The sequence below is a fragment of the Sebastes umbrosus genome, chromosome 4, assembly GCF_015220745.1.
Source record: "Sebastes umbrosus isolate fSebUmb1 chromosome 4, fSebUmb1.pri, whole genome shotgun sequence".
In the NCBI taxonomy this organism is placed as follows: domain Eukaryota; kingdom Metazoa; phylum Chordata; class Actinopteri; order Perciformes; family Sebastidae; genus Sebastes; species Sebastes umbrosus.
Window position 1 is genome coordinate 14,026,979 of NC_051272.1, and position 26,434 is coordinate 14,053,412.

The 26,434-nt window shown below is 40.0% G+C and overlaps 1 protein-coding gene across 1 annotated transcript in view; it reads right to left on the reverse strand.

The window, feature by feature from the left end:
• The window catches only part of sema3ab (sema domain, immunoglobulin domain (Ig), short basic domain, secreted, (semaphorin) 3Ab), a 75,079-nt gene extending 61,341 nt beyond the window's left edge, over positions 1–13,738 (reverse strand). Inside the window, exon 1 of the mRNA XM_037767195.1 lies at positions 13,698–13,738. The gene's annotated coding sequence lies outside the window, so the exon portion shown is untranslated. The remainder of the gene's footprint in view (positions 1–13,697) is intronic.
• Between the last annotated feature and the right edge of the window lie 12,696 nt (positions 13,739–26,434).

Consider the following 26,434-nt stretch of genomic DNA (forward strand, 5'->3'; position numbering starts at 1 on the left):
TTATCAATCACAGGAAATGCGATGCGTTTGTCACTGAAATATTGAAATATTGCAGCGAGTAATGTAACAAGAAGTAGCAGAAACAGTGAGCTGTTAGATAAAGAGCTGCATATCTACATCTCAGCGAGGTAACCAACTCGCCTACTTTCACTTTTGCTGTTTACAGACTCATTCCATGAGCAGCATAAAATCAGATCACAGTTGCCCACAGAATGATGGAAAAGGCCAATTATTTCCTGACTTCTTTATAAGAACGGCAATATTTAGTTTTGCTGCCCCCAGTATTATGGGAACTGTAGTATTAAACCTATTTACTTTTACCACCGGTAAACAGGGTGTCACCAAATCAACCAGGAATGAAATCTTACGGACTAACACTTTAACACATGTCACATTAAAGTAAAAAATGTTTATTAATGGTAAAAGCAGCATGTGCGAAAGTGCTTGCACTCACAAAAACGCGGAGAGACTCCTTGTAGGTCATCTGTCTGGCCTCAACACCTGGTCAGTGAGCGGAAATGAGTGGTCAGCCATCTCAGGACAATGGCCTCAGTGTCCAACCAGCTCTGACCTCTCACACACTCACAGACAGTCTGCAGAAAACACTCACAGCGCCATGGGAGGCCTCGACCAACTGCACACTGCACTGGCCTCTGTGATACTGTCCATGCATCCTGTTGCTGTCAGCGTCTCTCTCTCTCTCTCGAACACTATCTCTCTCTCTCTCACTCTTATCCCTCCTTTTTCTCTCACCCTCTCTCTTTCTGTTGCTTTCTCTCACTCTGTCTCTCACACTCTCCATCAGCTTCATCATTTAAGATGTTTGGCCAGTATTAAACAAACTGTCAGCCCTGGGATGATGTTAGATTGAATTGTTATCCCAGTCTGGCCCTGCATAAAGTACATTGTCCTTGTATATGTGAGGGAACAATCATGGGTGGGCATTTTGAAGTTTCTGCTTAGACGGTAAATCTAAATTACAGAGGTATATTTATGCATATATAAATACAAATTGAGGCAACAATCATGACAGGGAGGAAAGTGATATGTTACGCTAATAGCTGTCCCACTAGACGTCTTTTTATATTCTCTTGAACCACATGCTATGCTGCCCTGCTAAACCACCGACTAAGAACAAGGGATGTAAGAGATGTGGAAATGGGAAGAGGGAAGAAAAAGCAGAACCAAGGAGGTGGGTGTGAAAACAGGTCATGTAAGCTGGAGAATGTGTTTTCTTACAGCCCATTCACCTCCACAGCAGGGCGGGGGTGAACATGCTCTATATATATAACTGCAGTGAGGGTGCTTTGGTGTGGCTGCTCATCTCTCTGCCCTATAACTGACTCCAACTCTACAGACTACGACGGTACTAAAGTACAACCACAGCTTCCTGTTAGCTTTCATTAAAGCCTGGTTAAACAGAGACGGATCGCTTTGCTCTCTTTTCAGACTCATTCAAAAGTCACTTCATCCCTAATATCCAAGCAAGTATATGGTTATATGAATCTATGTTTAAAGTAGGGCTGTCAAAGTTAACGCGTTAATGCAAATTTGTTTTGAGTAACGCCACTAATTTCTTTAACGCATTAACGCAATTGATCTTTCGGAGGTTGCAGCAGGCTCAGTTTTAAAGCTAGAGTGAAGATACTGGCATCCTATGAAACTAGAAAAACCTAAGGAATCAACCATGTCACACTAGCCTGTCATGAAGGAGGCTAAATAACGCTCCAAACATACGCTACATTTTGGTGAGGAAAAACTGGCATGGCCATTTTCAAAGGGGTCCTTTGACCTCTGACTTCAAGATATGTGAATGAAAATGGGTTCTATGGGTACCCACGAGTCTCCCCTTTACAGACATGCCCACTTTATGATAATCACATGCAGTTTGGGGCAAGTCATAGTCAAGTCAGCACACGGACACACTGACAGCTGTTGTTGCCTGTTGGGCTTGAGTTTGCCCTGTTGCATCTGTGAGGGTTTCTGGACAATATTTATCATTGTTTTGTGTTGATTGATTTCCAATAATGAATATATACAAACATTTACATAAAGCAAACATATGTGTGTATTAAATATTCAACAAATCTCCCTTTAAGGCAGATTAATTTGCGATTAATCACGATTAACTACGGACAATCGTGCGATTAATCGCGATTAAATATTCTAATCGATTGACAGCCCTAGTATAAAGGCATGACATTGCCTATATATCCTGCTTCACTTGTTACAACACTTCTTTAAAAGTTCATCATTTTAAGAGAAATATAGCCAAGATACTATATTTCATAGTCGCAGCAGTACATGAAATGAAAAATTCTTGTTCCTTATGGATAATTTTATACACACTTAGCAAAACCTTTGAAAACCCATAAAATGGCCCCACAGGGCTGAAGAGATAAATTTAAAAATGTGTCCACTGCTGTTCTGAGTGATCAGCATTCAGAGTGGGGAGCTCTAATTTAAGTAGATTTTGAACCTTAAAGGTCGAACCACAACCTCAGCTTGCCTGAGAGGGAGAGAAGCCGAGGCAGTACTTCAATCTGGTGCCTCGTCTGTGATTAATGGGTGTGAATGTGACCCTGAACTTGATGGTGGACCTTTGTACACTGGAGACCACATACAGAAACCAGTAAAACACACATACACACCGCACACATACAGGAACTGTGTGAAATAAATAGCTCATGTGTGAGGGGGGGTGACAGCCAGAGTTGTATTTCTACTTGCGTTTGTGCTTTGTGGTTGCACTGCAAAAGAACTTTAGTCCATATTGCTTGAAAATGACTTATCACATACTCAGTTTAGGTTTGATATTCATGGCTAGTTCCTGAATAGTTTGCTCTGCATAAGGATGTTGTGTGGATAAATGTCAAGTTTCTAGCTCCAGTGGTCAGACATCTCCCGTTGAACAGCTCATCCATCAGCAGGAGTCAGACTGGCTGCAGGGCTCTGGGTCACCTTACACCGTGTCTCACACCACAATCCCTGTCCCCTCTCTACATTTTTACCCTTGTCAACTAGGGTTGAACGATTTATCGCATTCAAAACCGACATTACGATGCTGTAAAATGCGATTGGCAAATTGCAAAAGCTGCGGTTAAAAGAGAAAACAACCAGAGGGTCACACGCTGCCCTCCACATGACATGTGTGAATGAGAGTAGATGAAGAAAACAACTTTTAAGATGTCACGCCACGCACAAGCTTTGATGCTTTTCCCATATCGTTCAGCCGTTAACTTCTTTCTTCCCGATCTCGTATCAGTGCATCATTCCTCCCTCCTTTCAACCTGCGACCTCTCTCCCTATCCTTACTTCTGTTTTCTCTCTCTCTCTCTCTCTCTCTGGCCTTCTGTACTCCTTTTTCCCCCAGGCGCCATCACTCTTTCCCTTCCTCCCTCCCACAGGCTGGGCAGTAAAACAGGAGCGGGCTCATGGGAGGCCATTAACCACCAGAAACGCAGCATTAGAGCTCTGTTGCAGAGCAAACGACTGCAGACTCTTTTACACAACCACTGAACCCAGTATTGTAGACCTGCACTGTGCAACAAATGGGACCAGCTGTACACCGATAACAGAGATCAGCAATAGATCAAGTACATATTTTTTTGTATCCAACATGATGATGACAGTTGAGACTTTATTAATTTATTTGAATGTGTCTCAGCTCTGGCTGTAGATCTAGAATACACACAATACAGAATAACAGGCTTCCTGGTTTTCTAGTTAAGACAACGTATTACACATTGAACTGTTTAAATTTAAATTAATGTAATTTTATAGAATGAGTGTGTCGGCCCACGCATTAACGTAATCGATCTTTCGGGCTCAGTTTTAAAGCTAGGGTGAAGATACTGGCATCATATAAAACTAGAAAACCTAAGGAATCCACCGACCAATGTCATACTAGCTCCGGGAAGGAGTTTAAATAACCCTCCAAACTTATGCTAAATTTTGGCGAGGATGGGTCCCTTGACCTCTGTACCCACAAGTCTCCCCTTTACAGACATGCCCACTTTATGATAATCCCATGCCGTTTTGGGCAAGTCATAGTCAAGTCAGCACACTGACACACTGACAGCTGTTGTTGCCTGTTGAGCTGCAGTTTGCCATGTTATGATTTGAGCATATTTTTTATGTTAAATGCAGTACCTGTGAGGGTTTCTGGACAATATTTGTCATTGTTCTGTGTTGTTAATTGATTTCTAGTTATAAATATATGCATACATTTCCATAAAGAAAGCATATTTGCCCACTCCCACATTGATAAGAGTATTAAATACATGATAAATCTCCCTTTAAGGTACATTTTGAACAGATAAAAAAATGTGCAATTAATTTGTGATTAATCACGATTAACTATGGACAATCATGCGATTTATCGCCATTAAATATTTCAATCGATTGACAGCCCCAGTTCCTGCTTCTTGCAGCCTCCACTGCTTCATACTGTAGACGAGCGTAGAGCCAATGAGCCTTTGAATCTGCAGTTATGGGATGTCATTCTGTTCCTGGGGTTTGGGGTGTGATGAAGGAGCTGGTCACTGTTAGACAGGCAATCACTGCCTCTAATGTTGTGATACAGGGTCTCCTCCATTACTCAACACCCAGGGAACTGACTAAGCGTGGCCTTTTTTGGCGCAGCACTAAGCTCTGAATTAAGGGCTTTAAAGAATACCTTCGGATTACTGCACACTTGAATCTGTTGCACAGATTTGTTGCCAAAGGCTTTGCTGATTAACAAATTCCCCATGACCAGAGAAGGTCATTTGATTGCCTTTTAAGAGATAAAATCATCAGTGAAAGGTCATTACCTTTCAAATCTAATTTGACAATAAGGCCAAACTGCCCCCTCCGTGCTCGGTTGCAGACAAACACATACATTATGAGAATTACAACTCTAAGGGAAAATTATTTTCATACTAACTTTTGCTTTGTTTTCACAATCATACAGTTGAACTACAATATATCACACACCTTCCACAAGTTCCACTAATGTCTTAAGTGCAATTTACTTATCTAACTGAGATGATTTAAAACCATCTTTTATCAGGACCTGTTGCGCAGAGAGTGCAGTATTTGTGTCAGGGTGTTCATGTGTGTGAAGTTTGACTGGACTAGTGCAAAACGGCTCGGCCCTCACCCCGGGTCAGGACAGCTGCATTGAGGACTAAACCAGACCTTCCTCCTCATGTCCCTTCCTCCGCCACACACAGAGACACATTGACAGGATTTTCAAGCCTCTGTGAGGCTTCAGCTGGGTGCCGCTCTTGCGTGTGGTCTGTAAGGCAATGCCCTTGTTATGAAGTGATACGTGCTCGAGACGCTTACCTCAGGATTTACATGAGAGGGAAGTCTCAACTGTACTCCTGATCCAGACATGTGAACCCCCCAACACACACACACACACACACACACACACACACACCCAAGTGCCACTAAAAAGCCAGGTGGTACTGTCTCGCTAACAAACAAAGGCAGGCTTATTCTCACGTAGACTGTGATGGGAGTAATACATGTCATAGAAAGTAGATTAAAGCCACACACATCCTGTCTAAAAGGAGGCTTGAGTTACAGCTATCAAGCTATCAAGGAGAGACTCGAGTTACCAGGGTTGAAAAAAGGGGCAACAGCATCAGTTTTTGTGTCTGATGCGTCACATGAGTCACACAGGGACAGCTTTCTGTGTCAAGCTATAGACTAGATATAGGAATGTTCATCTTATGACATAACCTACATTTCATTCACTCACTAGCCTCCCTAACCTTAAACTTTACCATCAGCACTACCACCCAGACCTCACAATACGACCCGATAAGGATATGAGGACGAGCCACAATTGTAAATGTAAATGTTTTGCATTCTGTTTTGTCTCATTTGCCTGTTTGAATGCTTATTTGTGTGCTGTCATGGATGTTTGTTTTTTTTAGGGCTAATAACGAGTTAACGCAAATAATTCGTTTTTAACGCCACTAATTTCTTTAACGCATTTATGCACTTCAATCTTTCGGAGGTTTAAAATAGATATTAAATATTAACTTAAATATTTATGATAAAATATTTGAATTGATTGACAGACCTTTTTTGCTTATTATATGCACTAATTTTAAGGTTTTAAACTGTAGCCTGAAATTATAACTTAAACTATCAATGCCTATTAAAGGGACTTGTGTTGGAAATTAGCTCTCATTATATGTACACATGTACAATACATCGGGCATTGCTTCTGCTATTGTCATTGTTGCTCTGTACTTGTCCACTACAAATAAACAAATAAATAAATAAATATAATAAAGCAATGTTTTTTTTATACAAAGATGTAAAAGCAGGAACACAAACATGCAATTATTACTACCTTACTTAGATTTTTAAGCTAAAACAGCAGAGAAGTTTGTTTTTCATTGCTAGATACGGGGTCTGCATTCCCACCTCAAATGGAAAACACATGCTACCGAAACCTTTATAATAAAATGAAATTGCACACTGCAACATTTTTTTTACTACTTACTTAAAATATAGTGCTGCAGCTAATGTTATGCAAATGCCACTGGTTATAAAACCTGACTTTCTGCATGAGACATCACACTAAATACCGCTTGCTCTTCGGATGATACCAGGGACGAGGCCGTCACTCGTTACATGTCGGCTACAGGCAGCGTGAGACAACCCAATCTGCATGCCACTCAATTAATTGAGTTTTCAGTTGTGGTGGAACATGATCTCGTACTTAGGGGGCAGTTCTTCAAATTGGTCTCAGAGTTACACTGCTTAATAAAGATCAAATAGAGACGTCTCAAGACACCTGTGTGCATGTGTGTGTAATGTAACGGAGACCCCTCAACTGCTCCCCAGAGACAGGCTTGACACAGAAGCTAAGAATAGCCGAGGCAGTATTACCACCACCAGTCGAGGGGGTGATGGGGAGAAGAGGAGGCTAGAAGGGGGGGCAAGTGACACTATGTCGCATGGGAGACGACTGGTAGACACAGGAGCCTCCGTCCTTCATTGGACATCTCTTTTACCTGGCATAGATATATACACATGACCTAACCGATGACCCCCTCCGACCTCTCAAAGAGAGACGTGCACACACAAACGCAAGCTTCTGCTACATGTCAGGCATGCACTGGTTATGGCGTTTGGAGCCTAACCTAGTCTTATTTTTAGACTAGAGTAAACAGTGGTGTGTGCTTGAGATGTCCGTCATCGCTGGGTGTGATGCCATGAATTGTAGGAGGTGGGCGGAGAAGATGAAGAAAGGGAGGAGGGGAAGGGGAGGGGTAGGCGTCAGGAGTAGGAGGAGACGGATAATCATCAGGAAGTAGGATTGCCGGAGCGCTTACATTCTTGACTTTAGATTCATGATGACCTAGGGGGCTATTATCACTGATTAAAGGACATAGGCGCAATCACGGTTTGGCTACTGCTGTCATTTCAAAAACATTTTTTTACTTCAGAGCCCTATTTATTTTGTTGAGACCTGCGTTTGAGGACAGATGGATAGACAGGGGAGAGGCAGAGGAGCTACAAAAACAACATATCACTGGATGTCGAACAGTGTGACCTGTGCTGCTCACATGTCACACACACACACAAACAGTCGTCTCGCATGTCAGGTGAAAGGTCGTGACCCTGCACTAACGGCTCTGTTTCCTTTGCCATCGAATACGAGCGCTTCGCCCGGGATCCCTAAACGGTCCAGAAAAGGAAACAGTGCACTGAATGACCTGTCAAAATAGTCGCATGACAGCAGGCCAAGGACTAACTGCGTGTGTTTGCGTGCGTGTCTGTGTTGACACTAAGAAAATGGAGACATGAATAGCTATATTCAGGCCAGCAAAACAGCTACTCTAGAGGTGGCGCTGCAGCCGTTTTGGTGATGATGTCTGATAATCACCCGTCATTTGAAATAATTGGATAATTGGGGTAATGGTCCTCTGAGCTCATCATTACAAAACAGGTACGGACTGCTATATTTACGCCATCTACACTAGCTGTCCAGTGGCATAATAGGATGAGCCAGACATAATTGGCTGCTGGGTGTATTTTTATTTTGAACACAAGACAGAGAGAGAGAGAGAGAGAGAGCTCACCGAGGCAGACCAGGATGTGAGGAAGAGAGGCAGAGAGAGAATGACAGATGTAAAATAAATAACTGAGAGCGACCGGAGAGGCTCTGCCAGGTGGTTAATGGTGGTTCAGGGTTGTTCAATGTACAACAGGGGGAAAGACGGAGCGCATTACAATAGCAGCCTAACATTAAGGTCCCACTGCCATTTTAGATTTAATGACATGCTGGGTGGTGTCCAACTACATTTAATGCGCTCATCTGCATAATAGTGCTGCCCTTACAGCACTCGCAGGGGAGTAATACCTCACTGTGATCAATCTCCCTCTCTTTATCTCTCTCTCCTGCACACACACACACACACACACACAGGAACTAATGACCATTAGCATACACTTTGCATAAACGAAGCCGGTGAAAAAAAAGGGTACAGAGGACATTTGTGTTTATGAAATATGATGAAGCCAAATTACCAGTTGTTAAAAATTATCCCTCCGCCATTAAATAGTTTGTCTTTTATATTACACATTAATATCACTTTGACTTTACACTAATGGTTACAAAAGCGCGATTTTTTTTGTTGAGAATGCTAAATTGTTTGAGTGATTACAGCACAAATAGTGGTAAATTCTCTTCTATTAATGAGGCAAAAAGTACAGTTGAATGAAGTTCATAGTCTTTTAAACCGTCTAGCACTCCCAAGATAGATATCAGACGCCATCGACGGGAATAGTCGAGCCTTGAATCCAGCGAGCAGACCCGAACAGCTGGAAGGAGTGAGACTCATGAATCTCACGAAATGACACTTTCCACTGAGAATGTTACACCATTTATCACGTTGATTGTGACTTTTATTTCATCTCTCTCTCGCTTTCTCTCTAGGTAACACACACACACACACACACACACATACATATATCTAGTGAGGAGGAATCTAAACCACCATAAAAGTCTTAGCAGGTCTGACGTGGCCTCTGTGTCAAAGTGTGAAATATATTCTCTGCTTATTCTTTCACATATTTCAACGTTAAGCATGGCTGAAGGAGCCATAAAATGGCAGCGAGTGCGGTCGTCTGTCACTTGCACAAGGCTACCGAACATCCTCTGCCCTGATGATAGCGGTGCCCTTCGTGCTTGCCAAAAAATGGTGCCTTAGTAACGCTCACTTTGAATGCAATCTTGCAATTCTTTGAATATAGTTGTGAAAAAAGAGTTAGTGTTGAGATAATGATTAAGGCGCTCATCTGCTGCTCATGACACACTGTCCGATTCATAATAGGGGAGAACAGGGACGGTTGGGACAGGGACTTTTTAGCAAGTTAGCAACTATTCCTACTCAAGCCACACCTTCTTCACTTTCAACCTCAAAGTGGAGACCTTCTGACTATTCCTCACATTTTATTCACAGTTTTGAAATCTACAGCGTAAGTACATTTTTGGCTCTTTTGTTATTTTTCTTCTACCATACTGTGTTTAGTTATGTCACATACAAAAAAACATTTTGTTGGAAAGCTTATTTTCTGGCCTTTCAGTTGATGCTAGTGTTAGCTGTCTGAATTAGCGTGTTGACAGAAGTGTTTATAGTTCCTACCTTGTTACAAATCAACAAAACGCAGACACAAACAAGACAAAGGCTTTTCCTAATTGAATAAATCTCACTGTGAAGTCACTGAGTGAATGTTTGCTCAAGTGGCACCCAGTCAGAAACACTAAATTCCATATCTCAGTTATTTATGAAAATATAATAATTTTACAAATGCTTTATTTTTCTCAAAAAAAAAAGTGTGAACAAGTGACATTGTTAATATAAGGTGTTCAAATTTAGACAGCAATTGTTTCTAATTTAAATGATATTTTTTAGTCCAGAACAACGTGTCCCTACCAATCCGGGGAGGCAGAATTTGGGGAAAATGCACTCCTTGTACATTTAACAAAATTGTGACTTTCATGTTTGGGTTGGGCTCTAAAAAACTTAATAAATAAATTGTTAGCAGACACCTGTATCTATTCAAGGATCAAATTATTTTCATTACTGTTCAAGTAATCTGTAAGTAATGGAAGGTTATTTGTAGTCGATAAACGGCTGGATTGAAATAGCTGTAACTACCATACAGTGGGATTTTATATTTTTGCACATCACTCATCTTAAATGTAAATAATATTGCACCAGCATTTACATGAGACATACGGGAAAGAATATTTCCGTTTTGATTTGACTGAGATACTGACCTCGTTTGTGTGTGTGTGTGTGTGTGTGTGTGTGTGTTGGGAGGCCCTCACGCTGGAAGACAGGAATGCGCCTGCCATGAAGCAACATGACAACCAACATGCTCGTGGATTTGGGAAAGACATCAAAGACTGAGCCATATGGGTAAGGTTATCAGAACCGCAGGAAGGAAGAAGGGAGGAAGGAAGCAGGAACGAAAATACTACGTAAATATAAAAAAATACAGTCCATTTCACAGTCCACCATAAATAATAATCATAATAGACGACCATGTGTCTGGTGACGATTAAGGAAAGTAATTAGCTAGCAGTGAATGTAAAACAAACTCATTAAGACAAATGCTAGAAGACGGCAGCTTATCACACTCAAAGAAGCACAGGCAGCTTCTCCTTTATGAAAGCACTGAATCATCCGTCATACAAATCAGTTTAAAATACAAGGAGGACCTGCTGTGATCACCGGGCCATGGCATCGGTTTTATGAATGATGAAGCGGCGTATGGGATGTGGAGCCACGGATGTCATTTTTCATTTCCAGCTGTACACAATAGGCCTTGCAAACTGGACTGTTTCTCTCTTGATGACTGGCATTCATTACTGGGACATCTGAATGGCCCTGAATCTGAAAAGGAGTTTCGCTCAATAGGAGCATGGCCCGTCCATTTATCCTTTCAACTGAAACTGATTAATACCGAGAATGCCAATATGCACTGCCTTGGCACTGCTACAGTATGCTGCCGTTTCCTGCGTTGGTGCCAGCACCGAATGTTGTTAGCAATCGTAAATAGAAATGGGACACATCAAATGCCCGTCTATATATATCTGTGATGATATTACACTTTGCATGCAGTGGAGTTAGTAGCACTTCAGGTCACTACAAATCTGCCTGCTGAGCTGAAGTTAAAACAAGATTATGGTTATTATTCAGCCTGTCCCCCTTTAATTACTTCTGCTGGAGGTAAATGTTGTCCAGATTTTGTCTTATGTAATGTTGTTGCAAAATTGGCAAGGCACCTGGGAAGTTCAATCAAATACCCCATTGGTCTTCATAAAACAGTTCTGTTTTGGAGCTTATCCACAGTATAACGGAGAGGAACATTGTGTGCAAAAGAACAACAAACTGATTGCAAAACAGCAAGTGTGGATCTCGTAAAACCGAAGTGACGAACCAGGTTAAACACGCAGAGATGTTTTGAGAAGTTCTTCTACAAATGTTTCGAGTTAAACTCTGCAAATGCGTATTCACTCGACAGAGGCGTAAGAATAGAGGTGCCTGCAGTCTTGACTGTGCTTAACAGTATCAAGTGGAAATCCACAGCGCTGCAGCTGTTACAGTGACAAACATTTCATGTAAGCTTTTGATCTCCCGACGCTGGCAACTCATCACCATTCACACCTCTGGAAAATACTTAGAGCATACCAAGTGTTACACACACACACACACACACAGAGACGGTTACACACTTGCAGTCTTAAGAGCACTCAGGAGTCTCTACGCCACCTTGTTTGTTAATGTGTTAAACAGGGCTGCGATACCTTTCCTGGGTTACACAGCTAAAGTCTCTCTTCTCTGAGCCAGCCACGAGCGTTTGAGCTCTATCACACCGTCTTATATGATACAATTTTAGAAATGTGAATATCTGTTTATCTCATTACCACTGTCATTAATGCAGCTGATAATTGGAAATGGTTAGACAAAACAGATTTAACTGAAGCTGTTAGGAGGGACAATATCTGCATCACGCACAAAGCCCATCCAGGCCCACAGCACATGTTTTAAACCACCGATGCGTTCCAAATACACATACTATCCATACTATTTAGCATGCTAGAAAAAGATTTAGAATGTCCCAATATGTCAAATGCAAAAAATACCAGGATGTCCTACTACATCCGGTTGCATTTTGCAGTATGCAAGACAGCATGCTTTTCTGGCTTTCCTGACCCACAATCCTCTGCGCAGAGGATATATGAGCAAGGCGCAACGTTATGACGAAGTAGTATTCCCCAATTGTTTGCATACTGCATGCAAAAATACATAATTTGTAAGGGCAGCTACAGTACGTACTAAAAATAATAAGAAAAAGTGTGCGATTTGTGACAGTCCAAAAATATTAGTAAACATCAACAACTCTCTCCCAAATCCAATAACTAGAGTGCTAAAACTCAAACTTGTGATGTCATAGGGTATTAAGTGACAATGAATGGGGAGAGATGTTATAGATGACACTAAAAGCACCCAGAGGAATGTTCTGAGTATTTGGAAGTATTTTCTGTGTCACAACTGACAACACTACAATAGAATAACGCTCATTTGGGTATAAAAAAAATAAAACAATCATTCTGTGGGTCCATAAAATGAGTCTCCTATTCATTGTCTATGCAGCATCTCCAGACTTTATACTAGGACTGTCCCGAATACCATTTTTTGGGCTTCAAAGCTTCGGTGAGAAATAGTCGAAGCTATTAGAAGCTTTTGGAGTGCCGCTGCCGCACTACTGTACAAACATGCACCTCTACAGATACAGTAGCAAACAGTGATATCCATCTGATAAGAAGTATTAATAATTAATGTTGAATATGAATAATGAATCATGTTTCATGGAATGTTTCATTTCATGGGCTATTTTGGGATTTATACAATATTATTCTATACTTATATATTTAAAAAAAACAAAGAAACAAAGCATTCGAATGCTGATTTGGAGGTCGATTACCATGGCAACGGTCAAAGCTTCGAAGCTTTCGGGTCAGCCTTACTTTCTACTCTATGACATCACAAGTTCGAGAATTACTTCTCTGGTTTCTAGCTTTGAGAGAAAGGAGCTCATGTTCACAAATATTGATTGAACTTTCCTAGGCCATGGAAATAACATTTAGGAATTCTTAATTTAAGAGTAAAAATTACATAATTTTCAAGCACCAGAAATTAGCTTATGAAATCAGCTTTTGGCTAAATGGCACTGCAATATAGTGGAAAGTTAACAATGACCTACAGTTAAAGTCATCGAAGCATGTCGAAGCTTTGTGACATTGTTCCTTGTAAATCATTCTGATCAAACAAAACCCAGTGACATGCTGCTGCTTCATGCCATAGTTTGGTATCTAACATGTGTAAGTATGTGTAAGGAATCACAATCAATCAAAGTCAATAAAATTACAAGAAATGCACTTAGTCATCAACCAAAATCAGGCATACACAGAGTTCCCCGAGACTGCATGTACCAGACTGCCCTACACAACGTCCCTCAGCTCAGTGCCACAGAATGAGCAAAGTGAATTAGTGACCCCAAGAGGCAAGTATCTGACCATGGCAGGAAAAACTGCAACTCTTAAACCTATTGTTATTGGTTATAAAGCATTACAAATCGTCTTTCAAAAAAGGAGAAGGAATTTTTCTCACCTTGGAGTCAAGCAGAGTGAGTCGAGTCTAAGGGCAGCGATGCAGAGGTGTTTGGTTGCAGCCGCCAAATGGTATGATGTGATGCGGTGTGACTGAAGGAGGAGGAGATACCATTGCATGCATGTAGAGGGTTACTAATCCCATTCAAGTATCCACTTTTCTCTAATACTCTCCCGCTCTTCTGCCTCCTTCCTCTCCCTCTCCTCACCCCAACATCTGATAGCCCTGACCACTTGCCACCACTCAGATCAATATGATGAAAACCTCTCACTCTTTATCTCTGTAACCTTTTCTGTCCCCCTCTCTTGGTGGCTTACTGTTTAGTTATTGCACTCTGCATCTGTCACACAGGGGCCTTAAAGAAGGACTTCATCACTATAAATTGGGGCTGTCAAAGTTAACGCAATAATAAAGCGTTAGCCCAAATTTGTTTTAACGCCGATCATTTCTTCAACGCATTAACGCAATTTGTGATTTTTAGGTAGAGCTAGAGCTAGCTAGAGTGAAGATACTGGCATCATATGAAACTAAAAAACCTAATCCATTGGTACCAATCATGTCAAACTAAATTGTCGCAAAGGAGGCTAAATAGCACTCTCCCTTGACCTCTGACCTCAAGATATGTGAATGAAAATGGGTTCTATCGATACCCACGAGTTTCCTCTTTACAGACATGCCCACTTTATGATAATCACATGCAGTTTGGGGCAAGTCTTAGTCAAGTCAGTACACTGACACACTGACAGCTGTTGGGCTTGAGTTTGCAATGTTATGATTTGAGCATATTTGTATGCTAAATGCAGTACCTGTGAGGGTTTCTGGACAATATTTGTCATTGTTTTGTGTTGTTAATTGATTACCAGTAATAAATATATGTACAGTTGCATAAATCAAGCATATTTGCCCACCCCCATGTTGATAAAAGAGTATTAAATACTAGACAGATCTCCCTTTAAGGTACATTTTGAACTGCGATTAATTTGCGATTAACTATGGAAAATCCTGTGATTAATTGAAATATTTTAATCGATTGACAGTCCTACTATAAATCATTATAAATTGGTTGGGGAGGGCTGAGAAGTCGGGGGACAGATGGACGCTCTGATGGTTTAATCTCTCTCCGGTAGCTGGACTGCTTCTGGACCCCTACCAGTGTACAACATTGTCAAACTGCTAGAGAATTAAAATGAGATACAGTGATGATATGATGGCACTCATTCCGAACATGAATATATATATATAAATAGATTGACATGGTAGGAGAGTCAGCCTGCACTTTCTTTCCTTACAGTTGGTATCTGCCACATGAATCTGGAAAATATTTTCCAAATGACATTAGTGCAGTCCATGTGGCTGCAGAGCAATGCAAGGATAAAGTAAAGATATGTGACCAATTGGAAAAACCGATTGAAAGGCTAAAGGTCAATGAGGTGTGGCATCAAACTGCACTGAAAGCCGTATCCATTTCATGGATACGCACACTGTGTTCGCCCCTGGGATCTGTGGATGCCAGCAGCAATGTGAGACACACACAGACACACATGCAAACACATACGCAGAAAGACGTACGGTTAGGAATGTGGTCTGTTCTGGCGTTGCATACACTCACATAGCTATATCAACACACTGTAATCCCTGATGCAATAAGGCTCACGTTGATTCGGACATTCAACTTGATATGCCAATTCATTAAGTACATTAAATGAACTGTATAATTTGAAAGCGTTGTCTGCAGATCGATCAATCACTCTGTCGCTCTACCTACAGCTCTGCTCCATTTGGACGCCGTATCTGGGATCTAAAATGTATGTAACTAATATCTGCCCATCAGCAGAAACGAAATGTTTCTCAATAATCTCCAAATTTAATCCTCTGATTTTTTTTTCAACACAATTTGTGGGAATTCTTTCAAATTATTATATTCGAAGTGTATAATTGTGGAGTAGAGACTAATATAAGTCGGAAATGTCAACACTGTCACAATGTAAACCACAACAGTCTGTACAGTAAAAGCTATCATTAAAGTTAGTACTACTTTATTACTGTAATTAAAATGTGTGACTATTGTGGAAGTAAATTGCATGATACAGTGGAAGAGATATAAGCAATGCAGTATTAGATAAATGTAACCCTGAATGACACATGTTTACCTTGCAGATTCTTAATTATGAATGTATTTTTTTTTTTTGCCTTATTTTTTTGTCTAATTATCATTATTCTATCTGCCTTTTATTCTATTTTCCCCCTTTATTCACCAATCGTGCATGTGCATAAACATGTAGACAATTTGGGCATACTAACAAATACAAAAGCAACAACCGATGCCAAATAATAACTAAAACAAAATTAAGAAAGAAAGAAGAAAAGGAGAAAACTGAAAGGAAAAGCGAGAAGGAGAGAATAAACAAATAAATGGAGTGATCTGTTTGGGTTTTGCTGAATGTGTTTGGTTTAGAGTTAGTACTTCTTTCTGTACATACATACACACATTTACTCCCACAAACATGTTACCCCAGTTACATGCTGACATTTACATTTATATTTGAGTTGTGGCATTAGCTCACCAGCAGCAGGACAGACCTGAGAATTGTTGAATATATTTTATTGAACTGTTCCAGTTGGGTTTTTTTGCAGAGCTTATTGTCGATCCATTGCAACCCGATCTTACAGGAAAGGCGTATAAATAGCACGACATTACAAGGACATCCCGCGTGACATGAGGACGCATTTTTGGCTTTTCGGGTTTCATTTGTACACCGCTTTTTGCATGTCATTTGTACGCCATGCAACAAAACTACAGTAATGTCTGCAGTTTGGTTTAGGCAACAAAACTTTAGGTTAGGTTTAGGGAAAATGTCATGGTTGGGCTTAAAAAAAAATAAGTAAACTCAATAAAATACATGCAGAAACAACATAACATAAGTATGGAAAACACGTCACAAACATAACTAGAAAAACATGCAACAAACATCACTGATGTAACTTACAAACAAAACACTGATCTTGAACACCGGTCTCCTAGTTATACTGGTCTCCTAGTTGAAAGGCCTGTGTTGGTCCATTGACATCTGTCCTGTTAGAACAACAATGACTGTGAGATTTGTTTCCTTCTTTTCCTGTTAAATATTATTGGTCTCTACAATCATTTATTGTTATTTTGATATTTTTTATATGTTTATTTTTAGATGCTTCTAATAGATGAGATGATGAATTTTCATGTTCAATATGTTGCAGAGGAGGTTTTTTACTTCTTCAATTAAGATTTTAAAAACCAAACTCTCTGTCTTTATTTATATATTGTACAGACCCACATATTTTAGTTAGTATGTGATGAGAAAGCGTAGACCTTTCCAATTTAATGGAAAAATCTTAAAGGTTTTCCAAACAAGCATTGAAATCACTTTAATATAACTGAATGTATAACAGGATTTGTATGTTTAATGGTTTGTCTGTCAAATATTTGTTCAAATTTGACAGGATTTTCGTGACTTAGCTGCACAAATACATCTTTGATCAAGTTAAACATGTCCTCTTTTTGACAAGAATGTAAAAACAATTGAAAACTGATACTTGAAAAAACAAACAAAGCACCTGTTTTGAGGAATGATTCCAGGGAGTGTTTTTATACACATCTAAAATCCAACATTGACCAAACACAATCCTTCAGATTATTTCTGAGGCTGCCAAGAATCTGACGCAGTATAAACACACGCTGTCTATATTTTCACAGAACTGAATTCATTACACTTACAACCTGCCTGGAAGTCAAGCGAACCCGACGCTGTTTGAAAAGGATATTTTGAGAAAATAAAGGGAAGCATCTGAGTGCTGATCTACAAAATCAAGCTTGAAATTTGAGTGCTTTCGTCACACCCAGGCATGGAAAATAGCTGAAAATCCTCCCCGACCCACAATGTTCTGGAAGATTTCCATGTTTACTGAGCTCATTAACCTTCATGGCTGAAGTATTCTCTTGTGAGGTTTGGGTTTCCACAATACATGGCACACACAGGACAGCCACACAGGCTGTTGCTAATCATGCACGGCACCAATCTCTCTATAACCTCATTCACTATTCCATTTTCTCTTGACTCTCATCGGGCCTTCCGCTTCCCAGAGGTGGAAAGAGTTGCTAGAATATTATACTCAAATAAAAGTACTGTTACATTAAAGACATTTGACATAAGTAAGAGTAAAATAGTTGTGTAAAAATGTACTTCAGTCAGTCAGTTAGAATGAACTCTAAGTAAACACTGCACTGCTGGAACAACATCAGCAGCATGACCCCTTGTCCAAACCAACAGTAAACTCCATTTCTATAGACAGCACTTGTGCAGCCTTAGCATACAGCTGATAATCATATAATAATAATAATATTATTTGGGGGTGGGAATCACCAGAGGCCCCATGACACGATCTTATTGTGATTTTAAACATTTTACGATATGCTGAGTATTGCTATAAGATATATTGCAATATATTTTGATTTATTACCTTTTTTCAACTGAAAATGATGCAGTTTGTCAACATCTGTTTTATCTAATAAGATACAGTTTTCACTCTGTTCATTTCAGTGTTTTTATTCACATATCTTGAGGTCAGAGGTCAAGGGACCCCTTTGAAAATGGCCATGCCAGTTTTCCTCGCCAGAATTTAACGTGAATTTGGAGCGTTATTTAGCGTTCTTCCTGACAAGCTAACATTACATGGTTTGTACCAATTGATTCCTTAGTTTCATAGGATACCAGAATCAGTTTCACTTTAGTTTTAAGACTGAGCCCGCTACAACCTGAAAGATAGAATAGCGGCCGGGCCGCCGGCGGGCTGTCGGATTTTTAAGAGGTTAATAGTTTTAAAGATTGATACTTGACGTCCGCGTATCGATACAATATTGCCAAGCGAAATATTACAATACTGTGCTTTATCGATTTTTTCCCCCGCCCCCAATTAATATACTGTTTTCCTCAGTGAGCATTACAAGAATTATCCAGAAAACACACAAAACTCCCACAATTAAACAAAAATGACCAACAATAAATTAAAAAACTTATGGACACAGAGACGGGTGCAATATTAAGCTACATAAATTAAATAGCCTGCCACTTCTTGTAGAATCAATAGCAGAATAAAACATCACCAAGGCAGACTACACAGAGATCTACAAACAATATAAACACCACAGCGACTGCAGCCACAAACACACACATACTAAAGCAAAAGGAGAGAGCTGCACAGTTGACCTTCTCATACGGAGAGTGAGTTCAGTGAGTGTGTTATTGTACTCACTTGTCTGAGCGGCATTCTGCGAGTCTTGAGCCCCGCCAAGTTCTCCACAATCTGAGAATGAAAGAGCAGAGAAGTTGAGCAAAGCATGGTAACTAGTCTCCGGTCCCACTATGACCAGTCCACTCAGCGTCTCTGTGCCATTATAACCAGTCCACTCAGCGTCTCTGTGCCATTATGACCAGTACACTCAGCCTTTCTGTCCCATTGTGTTCCTTAAAGTTTTCAATCAATTGCACTGAATGAGGCTCTGCAGTCACATCAGCGATAATTGTCACAAAAAGCAGAAAGGTCTCACACACTGAGGGGAAAAATTCCTCAGTGAACACAGAAGTCACCATGAGCAATTTAGCATTTCTGCACCTCTCTCACCCCCTGACACTAGGCCAGTGAACGTATAGATTCAATATATATGTTTTCCAGAGCATCTCATCTCTGGACATGACCCTTCCTCACCTATACAGATGGAAAACACCAAAGTTACTATGGAAACAAGAACGCCAGGAAGGGAGAGGAGAGAGGGCCAAAGGTGGTTACTGAGGAAAGTTCAAAGTTCATCCGTGGACGCCTGCAGACCTTTTATAAACCTGACCACCTGACCAAAAGCAACAAAGTGTTAGATTTGCAATGGTACTATACGAGAAAGGCATCCTATCACATCAGATTGGATTCTAGATAGAAGCCCATTTAATTAACTTCTTCTTTGAAGAGGGTAAAACAAACCTTATGTTTATTTAATCTCATGACACGTACAGTACCACAAACACTGGATTTTCACGCTATATTTGCAAAGCTGTTATGATTAATTAGCGCCACTGGACACCGGATCACTGCATGTGGAGGTCTGCTCTTCCATAATCCTTTTCACATGAGTCCATGTCTCTCAAATGAGAGTACTAGTATACCTTGGTACTTTGGAGTACTGCAGGGGGTACGTGAAAATCTAAAAAAAATAATTTAAAAATATCAGTCATGAATAATTCCTAAAATAATTATACTACAATAATAATAATAAATCATATAATATAATATGATAATAATTAATAATTGTTCAATAAAAAAATGTAATGTAAGCTTGATAAACTACATTTTATATTCAATATTGCTATTTTCAATGCAATCGTAAACTGCCATGACAAACACACTTTTTTTTCTACCAAAAATATTTTGCGCTGGTTAGAGGGTACTTGGCTGAAAAAAATCATTCAAAGGGGGTAAATTATTGAATTTGTTTTTTAGAACAATAGGCGATAGAGCTGCACAATTAATCAAATATTAATCGCAATCACGATTTTGGCTTCCTACAATTAAATGAACATGATCGACTGCAATATTGACGTTTAAAATGCTCCACGCAAAGAAAACTCTGCTGTATAAATCAAGTGCTTCATAAACTAACAACTAGAGATGCATGGACGATCAGCAGCCGATCGATGCCGGCCCGTTTTCAGCAGTCTCATTTATCCAAGTTTTTGCCGATCACACACAAATGATGGTTTTATGTCAGCACACAGTGGCACAGTCAGTAACGTCTCACACACACACACACAAACACCATGTCGTCAGTGTGGAAGTTCTTCAGTGTTAGAGAAGAAGACATAAAGCTGCAATTTGTCACAACTGTATGTCCAAAATAAGCCGTGGAGGAACAACCTTAAAAGCATTTCGAACAACTAACTTAATCAGACACTTATTATATTGTAATTCATTCCCATGATGCTGCTTCGAGTAATCACAGTGACCAGCTCATCTGCCAACAGCACGGAGCTAGAGAGGTTCCATTGAGTTAAATTATGGTTCAAGCTCTGCTCAGTAAATATGAGTATTGGCCGATGCTAAATTATAACGCTATCATGATGCATTCAAATGTAATCTTGTAAAATGTAGTTTTTGGCAAGAAACTTAAGTTAACTTAGAGTAAATCCATTTGTTAGAAGGAGATGTTAATTTTTTAATCAAAGCAAATATTTAAATTAAAATACAATCATTTATTTCCTACTCATTGGAATTGCGTGTTTTTATGCAAATAACCACTATAGATGAAAATAACAAAGTAAAAAGATAACATTTAGAGTTTGTGACATTTGGAAAGTACAGTAGCACAACATGGGAGTGAAAGCTACACTCTGTTTATTTAAATGGGATATTGCAATGAAAATATTTTGTCCCTAAAATCTATGAATAATCGTGATCACAATATTGATCAAAATAATCGTGATTATCATTTTGGCCTTAATCATGCAGCCCTAATAAGCGACCACCACCATGAATAAATGGGGGTGGGTAATGATATGGTAACATGAAGGAATGACTGGACATCATTTAAAAATTGGGGTGAAATTATAAATAGTTTTCTTTCAAAATGAACATTATCAAATACTTTGGATGTAACCACAATTTCTTGCTGTTCTGCAGCCTATACATAAAATATCAGAAACAAGTTACGCATTTCTGTAGATGGTTCACTACCAAAAAAAAAGATTTTTGGAGTGAAAACAATTATTAGATTGATTCCATCTAAGATAATAAAATCATTTAGTGAGTGATTGGAGTGAGTAATTAAATTAGTACTATAATTACTAATTAGTTAATTGTCTCTTATCTCACAGCGGTGACCAACACAGTCCTACTAGCAGCAGTTGTGGTATCATCACAATGAATGCCTTTACTGACCACAGACAGAGGAAGACTACAACAACAGGCCATATAAACTACCTTCAACTGCAGACACTAGATTTAGTCATATAGGTTAATTTACATGTTTTATATTTGATTATACTCAAGACACGTAAACAATCACTATGGCTTCTTACATTTTTGAACTTGCCAATACTTTTTCTGAGAGTATTCCCTAAACTCTGGTACTTTGATACCAGAGATGCTGAGCCCTGCAGCTTGTTTTGTGACCCCTGACCTCTAATGAGAAGAACATGGGTCCGATCAAAACCTCTGTGAAAGCAGATATGCATGGATGCACAACGCCAACTGACACCCGATATCCAATCAGCTGCGACGACCCCAGAGCCGACACAAACAAACGTGCATCCCACATCTACAAAGCATTTGCCACAGCAAGAGAGAGCGACAGGGCAAGGAGCTCTTGAGACATCTCATTTACGAGGATTTTTTGAAAGCAGCTCTTTACACAACAAAACATCTATCATAGGGTGTGTTCAGGATATTCGCTGTATCCTGCCTGTCCTGCCACAAATTCTGGAGTGAGGAGAGATCATGTACGTCCGTAAATCAAGCAGAGGGAACACAGGTAGTCATTACTTCTGAGGCAACAACTGTTTGTAGCTCCAACACACATACCTCTCGCCTTCCAATACCCCCAGGTGGCCATCAATACCGCCCAACCCGACAGCTCCCACACAAGACTTGGCTGTCTCCACCCGGCCCAGAAGTTCACTGTCAACACCTGACAAATAGACACATCTGCACAGCTGTAAATACCCTGTAATATAGAACCAGAAACGCCTCTTTGGTATGACATCTCAATTCCGCTCCTTTCTCTCCCTCTAGTCTTCCTGTCACGGTGTTTGATATCTTGATTCTGGCGTGGTTCTGTGGAAGTTTGTTACGGGACAGTGTTTATTGGAAACCACCTTTGCTTTAAATTCTCACACCTGGGCACACTTGCATAAACTGACACAAATATGTGGTCACTGGTGTCAAGATAATGGAAACAGACAGGATGACAGATTCGGGTCAACGGATATTGCAATCGGTTTGTATGTGCCAACTAACACCCGGCACTCCCATACTGATAATTGTTTTCTGAGGAAGTTTGAGCTTCTCTTTTAACCCCTTTCAATCAAAAGAGACACTGGAATGTGTTACTCAATCATACCTAAACTGACACAGAATAATAAGTATGATTTATTTCGATTGAGGAAATAAAAAAAACTTCACTCTGCATTGATAATGCATCCAAAATAATGGAGCCATAGAGGCTCTGCTTAGGGGAAATGTAGTACACAGCTCTCATTGACCTATGTAATAGTTTTAAAAGGATAGGTTCCTGATTCAGAGGGAAATCAAAATAGCTGTAAACCACTTTAAAGTACTTTTTAAACCAGCTCCAAGGTGATATCAGTTAAATAGTCCACTCCAACCTGTGCCACCTACTGGGAAGACGCCAGTAACAAACACTGTGTCTGATCTTGATGTGTCCACGTGAGTCACTGGACACTGGGAGAACACTTTAAATGGAGGCAGTGAAAAAAGAGTACAGTATGTGCATGTGCCTTTGTCTGTGTATCCTGTAAGGCCACTACAGGGGTCCTAAGCAGACAGCTCATTACACCAATCACATCAAATAAGCACTTCCTTCCGTGAAAATCGGGTTTCGTTCTCTGAATTAGGGAAGCTCGTAGGAGACTTTATTAAAATGATAATATAAACTTGAAAATAAAAATTTAATTCCACAATGGCTTTATAATTTTCCAAATATGTATGTGTTATTTGAGTAGAAGTGAATGGGAGGCGAATATTAATTTTGCAGGTCTGACCGTGCCTTTAGTCTTTGAAAATGAAAATTGCATTTTAATTTTGACTTAAAGATATAATATGTTAGAATTAACTAAAAAAGTATGTATAAACGGATACAAAATGAATCCCTCAATCATCACTTATGCCCCACTAGAAGAGTGTGTGATATGGTGTCTGTTTCTGCAGAGAGCCTGCAGCCCTCTGCCTGTATTTTCTGTTTACTTCTTATTTTGATTTACTCGGGACGCTTCTGCCGCCTTCGAGCCCCACGGAGGGCTGTAACCCCCAGCCAGCCAATAACAGCGCACAGGGTGTACGGCCGTATTTCACGGATGAGAAGGAGTTGTGTTAAGTGCATGTGCTCCAGTGATCTCCCTGCTTCTCTGCCTCTCATTTGCTGTGTGCAATTGCAGCTATGATCAGTGTGTGTCAGTAGTTTGACCGAGAGCAGTGCTGAGCCACACACACACAGACTTTTTAAAAAAAGAAAATTAAAAGTCCTGCAACTCGGCACCTTCCCGCAGGGTTGTACGGAGTTGTGCGAGTTAGTTGTGTGTTTATTTGTGTTTTAGAACATAACCGCCGGGAAACAATATTTTATTTCTCTGATTTGCTGCTTTGGTCCCTCACTTTGTTCACTTTATAGCTCGCTCAACCATCGCTGCTCTCTCTCTTTCCCTCTTGCTCGTTGAGCTGTGGAAGTGTAGCCAACTTTGAATGCCTTGTGTTGACAAACAGCAACCAACAACGGTTACATATTATACCTTTAAATATTGCTTGCATAAATGGAAAATCTGTTCACATTGTTCATATTGCATTTAAATTTTCAAATTTGAATTAACATTTTAATATTGTCCACTTAACAGCCAGCGAGGTACAACTTTGAAAATTAAATGTCAAACAGCTTTTCATTTTTAATTATAATACGGCAATAGAACGGCAAGATGTGAAAATGCAAATTGGATCATTGCATTTTCATTTTATTTTTTACTCAAATATCAGATGTGGAAAATGATAATGCTATTGTGTTTTCATTTTCAAGTTCACATTATCATTTTAATAAAGTCCTCTATGGGCTTCCATACCGAACTCTGGTTCCTTGTTGGACCCCCCACTGCTTCTGTCTGCCTGTCTATCGCAACAGGTCATCTTTACTCATTGGTTCATCTCCAGCCAAATGTGAAGGTCAAGTTAACTCACAACTGCCTGACGCACAACCATGTCTACAATTGGGAAGAGCTCCATGTGAGGAAGCATAACATCTGACAATAGACGTAGGAAAGGAAGGTTACGTCATAGCATTAATGCAATTATGAGATTACTGGAAAAATAACCTGCTAGAAGAATAATTTGTAATAATATTGTGATGTCACTGACTTGTTATTGACAAACATCACCGACAAGAAGTTCTTTCTTTTGACTATTGACACCCTCAGCTCAGAACGCAGTCTGGCACAACCTTTACATTGCTAAATTGTGCTATTAAAAGGGTGTGGCATCTGTTAATAGAGAAACAATATTTCTTGAGTGACGCTGTAGTTATAGTCTGTTCCAGTCCTTTCCTGGTGTCCGTTTGCTGTTTCCCTTTTTGGGGGACATGTAGTTTGTTCTTTGCAGCTGACTGATAAATAAACTATAGAGAGGAGGAGCTGCTTTAAATATTTATAGTCTTTGTTACAAGAAGCATGGAGAAATCACTGTGGAGATACACAAAATGGGAGACTAGAATGCTGTTCATATGTGCATAGTCTACATATATTGATAATCTACATATATTGTATATAGGGCAAGTACAGCAAGCACAAAGAATGAGAGGCATGGTGGTTTCTGTAAATGTTGCACCAAAACAAAGCTAATAGTCGTGTATTAGGGGAGGCCTATATATGAGATCAGTATAAGAATAAAAGGCTAAAGAGAGAAGTTTTTCAATGCCTTCATTATTAGCATGGGAAGGGATGGATAGAGTAGTAGAATACTTTACTCAAGTAAAAATAAAATTAGGGCTGTCAACGTTAATGCGATAATAACGCGTTAACGCAAAATCTTTTATCGTCACTAATTTCTTTAACGCGTTAATTCAATCGATCTTTCTGAGGTTGTAGCGGGCTCAGTTTTCTAAAGCTAGAATGAAGATAACGAAAACTAAAGAATCAATTGGTACCAACCATGTCATACTAGCTTGTCAGAAAGGAAAAAATTGCCGACAATAAATGAAAAGTCTAAGGACACCACAGCGGGTCCAACAAGCAATATTAAGCGACAAATTAAATAACCTGGCTGCCACTTCTTATGGAATGAACAGTAGAATAAAACATCACCAAGGCAGACTGCACAGAGATGTAGTCTATAAACAATACTAGAAGTGCACTCGGAGAGCGCAGACCTCCGCCAAGGCAGGTTTCATGAACGCGTCATCAGTTACACTGCGCATGTCTTAGCCTCAGCCTGTGCTGTGCTAATGCACAGGCTGAGCGGAGTTATTAAAAACAATTCCCGAAGCCGGATCATGATCTGGATTACCACCAAAATCTAATGGATTGTTCATTGTGCCACACCCCACCTCTCCAAAAAAAGTCATACAAATAAACCGCGGACTTTTGGAGTAATCCTCCAAACAGACAAACCAACAAACCAACAAATAAACCAACTCCGGTGAAAACATAACCTCCTTCCTAGGCCTTCGTCCTTGATGGAGGTAATAAACTCCACAGCATGATGCGTTAAACCAGTGATTAATTAAGGTAGACGCAAAGTTACGTTTCGCCTGTGCCGAGGTACAATAGGCCTAATGCTAACTTAACCCATAATGATGTAATTATGGATTAGCTGCAACCAGCAGCTCTGTAGCTCGCTCTGTCGGTCGGTCGGTCAAAAACCCCCCCACCCTTTGGCAGCCACAGTTTTCTCCCTAGGAGGCTGAAGTTTGTCATGGAGGTCAAGTGTGTGGGTGTGAACATTAA